Source organism: Bos grunniens, chromosome 8, assembly GCF_055505025.1.
Source record: "Bos grunniens cultivar Pamir isolate PY7600 chromosome 8, Bosgru_T2T1.0, whole genome shotgun sequence".
NCBI lineage: Eukaryota > Metazoa > Chordata > Mammalia > Artiodactyla > Bovidae > Bos > Bos grunniens.
Window position 1 is genome coordinate 41552105 of NC_141172.1, and position 4283 is coordinate 41556387.

Sequence of the window (4283 nt, forward strand, 5' to 3'; positions counted from 1 at the left end):
GAGCCAGGAAGTCATTGAATTATAATTTTTTTAACGTGGCAACTTGAATGTCACACCAGCCAAACCAGAAGCTTTAGCTCTCAGTGGAGAAGAGAGCCAGAAAGCTCTCACCGGAGAGAATGATGGGACATTTGAAATGGAGGAAAACATTACCCTCTGATTTTCAAAATAAACTTCCCTCTGATTTCATGAACGTGAATTTTTAACATTAACAATTTAATGTTAATGAATTTAACAACCATTCTGGCCTTTTGTGACATGGACCATTGACTGACTGATTAAATGTTTCACTGAGGTCATGGGGAAGGAGTTAGTTCAGTATATTCTCTATAATGGATAGATAGATACATGACTCAGTTGTAAAAATCTGCCTGCCAATGCAAGACACAGGAGTTGCAGGTTCAATTCCTGGGTCAGGAAGGTTCCCTGGAGTAAGAAATGGCAACCCACTGCAGTATTCTTGACTGGAAAATTCCATGGACAGAGGAACCTAGTGGGCTACAGTCCACGGGGTCACAAAGAGTGAGACATGACTGAGCACGCACGTGCAACGTCAAACACTGACAGTAATGAACCAGAGTCACCTCTCCCATTACCAGGGAATTCTACAAAAGGATCTAAAAGCAATTTTCGAATTCTTAGTAAATCCCCCAAACTCACATTTTACATGCTTTGGCAATGACTGCAAAACTGCGAAGGCCTGTTTTTAGAAAATCACCTCGACTAGTTTGTAGTGTAAATAGTGTTTTAAAGAGTCGGAAATAACGTCTTGATATTTCAACTTCCAGATTGTTGCTATAGAGGCAGTAAGAGTGCTGTGGATACCAGCCTAGAATCCAGAGCCAGACTGTCTTGGATCAAACTCCCAATCTTCTCCTAACTAAATGTGTAATCTTTGGTGAGTGTCTTAACATCTCTTGGCTTCAGTTTTCTCATCTGTCAAATGGGTATAAAAATTGTGGCATCCTCAAGACTGCTGAAGGTTTAAACAGGACAGAATCTGGTATATAATAAGTGATACATGTTATCATCAGTATTAGAAGTTTCTAGTTAATTATGACACATGGCTCTTCACCTAAACAAAGCTTTTTTTGTCTAACAATATTGCTAGCAAACAAGTGCATGTAGGTCTCCAATTTATGTGATGCTCATTATGCCTTTAGCCAGCAATGTTCTTCCCCTTCAGTCATCCTCAAAGCTGGAAGAAATTGCCTCATTCCTGGTGGTCCAGCTCCAGAGGAACCTCCTCCCCGTGCCTTCCTGGACTGCTCCAGGCAGTGTCAGTTACTTCCTCCCTCGTCCTCCAATGTCTCTTTGCGCATTCCCAGAACAGGATGTTCAGTATGGGACCAGATTCTCTAGCACCCAGCAGGGCAGGAGTTCTTGCTCGTGTAGGTTTACATTCCCAGGGTCTTTGGTGTAGGAAGAGAGAGAGGAGAGAAGCTATGAATGGAAGACCCTTATCTCAGGGAAATGTAAACCAATGGATGAAAGACTTTTATTAAGGATTCTAGAGAGAGTCAGAATGTTACATCAAGGTCTTACTCGCTACATTCCAAGATGACTCAGTAAGTTTTTTTCTTATCCCTCAGAGGACAACATGCTTATATCATAACAGATTAAAACTGAATACTTTATAAAACCATATCAAGTTTTCACATTTGGTTGGGGGCTATCTTGCCCCCAACCACAAGGACACTTATGCCCATTACAGAGATGATGCTACTGAGGATTATACCCAGAACAGCTATTTCAATCAAAACCAAATCCTATATCTTTCTTATCATACCTATACATTAATATTCATTTTTCTGAATATGGATTAGAAATAAAATTAGAGCACATGCAAGCTTTCATTTCTAGTATGGGGAAGACAAAACTTGCTTTTGTCTCCCAGAACCATTTGACCATTCAAATTCCTTTTAAGTTCAATTTGATTTTCCAATTTCTTCTAGTACTTATAAACATGTAGTTTCTAAAGCAAGGGCTTCCCTTGTGGCTCAGCTAGTAAAGAATCCGCCTGCAATGCCAGAGGGTTCGATCCCTGGGTTGGGAAGATCTCCTAGGGAACAGAAAGGCTACCCACTCCAGTATTCTGGCCTGGAGAATTCCATGAACTGTATAGTCCATGGGGTCACAAACAGATGGACATGACTGAGCGACTTTCATTTTCACTTTCTAAAGCAAAAGAGCATTTTTAACCAAAAGAGATAGCCTAGGCAATCATAGAAAGAGCCAGTATTATGGAACACTCATAGGTACCAGAGCCTGTTCTAAGCGTTTCCCACGGGTGAATCACTTAACCCTCAGGTATTCTTTTATATGGGACTATAAAACTTGTATTAAGTTAGTTATCATTTATCTTTATTCCCATGATCATAATGCACGTCACATATTTTCAAATGCTTCAACATACTAACACATCAATAGAAGTGCCCTTTAGTTATCATCTCAAGGTTCCTTGCTAACAAGAGTGGTGTTTCTCAGAGTGGTGAGTAGAAAGCTTAGATTTACAGACATCACAGAATTGTCACCTCTAACACGTTGCTTGGTCTGAAAGTTATTTTCTATTTATCCTATAAGTCAAACTATGGGAGGGTGAAATAAATGACTGAAACCATCCAGGGATCCTTCATTTTTTCTGCAGGAACTAACATTAATTCCAGGTACATGTTCAAATGAATGAGCAAATATGTCTTTGGGACAGAGGCTGAGAATACACAGTGTCTGGGCAGTGTTTTTCTTTCCTTTTCTCTCTGTTCATTTCCTGTCCACTCTCTATGGCTTTCCCCCTTTCCCCATTCTTGGTACCATGAATCAAAATCCTTCCTATATTTCAACTTACAATTGATGGCAGAGAGTTTTCTGAGAAATTTTTTTCTTCACATTCCTCTCACAAGAAAAGAGAGCGGGGCAGAAATGAGAGGCTACGTCATTTCAGGAAAGTGTCTGAAACTTCAAATAAAGCCAGTTTCCACAATCTGCAGAAATATCAGGCCAGCAAGAGTTCTCTTCCCTCCAAATCCATTTTCCCATCCATAATTAGAATCAATTGCCTTCAGACTGTAATTTCTGAGAGCATGCAAAGAGCAAATCTTTTAAAGCTGGTAAAAGTAGTTCCTAGTAATTCTTCACAGGGCAAGATATTGGTCCAGGACAGCTGCTGACTTTCTCTGACACATGTGGGAAGGGAAGCTGCTGGAGATGATGGGATTCTGTGCAAACTGATGGAAGTAAAATGCAAATGGAGTTACCATGATTGTCTTTCTTATTTTAAATTGTTCTTTTGTAAGGAGACATTAGCTCTTGAAGGCTGGCAGCTTTTCCTGATTTGCTTAAGAGCTTTGACCCTGGACACTTGATGTTTTATCCTTGTTTTATGTCTTCCACAGTGCTTTATGGGATGCACTGCAGTACCCAGATGCCTGACACACAATTCAAGGATGGGTGCAAGTAAGAAAGAAGATCATTCTTCACCTCTGATTCCAAGGATAGCAAAGGGAACTTAAAAGAAACATGTCAAAATCTGCAATAATCTAAAGTCGAACAATAAAGTCTGTTCAAAGTTTGACTTAGCCCTAAATATAGAACCTATAGCACTCAAGTCAACATCACAAGCTTTTCCCTGAAATTTTTAATCAGGGTAACTCTGCAGCTGAACACCTCAAAATGTGGTGTTTGGGGTCTTGATGAAAAGCTTACAGGCAGATGTTATGGTTTGTCAGGTCAAAAACAATATTTTTTCTTCTTTATTGTTGAAAAAAGGATCTGCCTTTACCATTATTAAACTCTGATAGGAAAAGTGTGTTTTTAAAACGTGTCTCTACATTTAGAGAATCCAGACACTAATGGTTTTAAAGTAATTCTAACATGCTTTAGAATAAATGACATCCTTAAAAAATGTCTGACTTGATATTTACACGTATTCATATTCCCCAGGCTTCCTGTCTACTTTGTCAATGTTTGCGTACATCCATAAGAAGAATGCTTTAAAATGAGAAAAACTGCAGCACTGGAAAATGTAAAAACAGCACAAAGAGGCCCCTGCTTCGTCCTTACATAGGTATCCCCACCAAAGTTCACTGAATTTATCTTTCTACCAGTGGCTTCTTCTGAGTTTGAATTGATGAGATTTAAGCTGGGACTAGCTCTTAAAGTGTATGGATTTCTATGAGAGTCGCCTAAATGCCAGGGGATGTCCTAATCAGCAGAGTGCCACACAATCAGCCAGTGCTAGAACTGGCAGAAGGCATACTCGCCCTCAGAGAGGCAGTCACAGCTGC

General features: G+C 39.8%; 1 long non-coding RNA gene across 1 annotated transcript; it reads left to right on the top strand.

The window, feature by feature from the left end:
• The first annotated feature begins 784 nt into the window (after nucleotides 1-784).
• Nucleotides 785-3802, top strand: LOC147366970 (uncharacterized). Its single transcript, XR_015169151.1, has 2 exons — nucleotides 785-898; nucleotides 3393-3802. It is a non-coding gene; the product is annotated as an uncharacterized LOC147366970 (long non-coding RNA).
• Nucleotides 3803-4283: the final 481 nt, after the last annotated feature.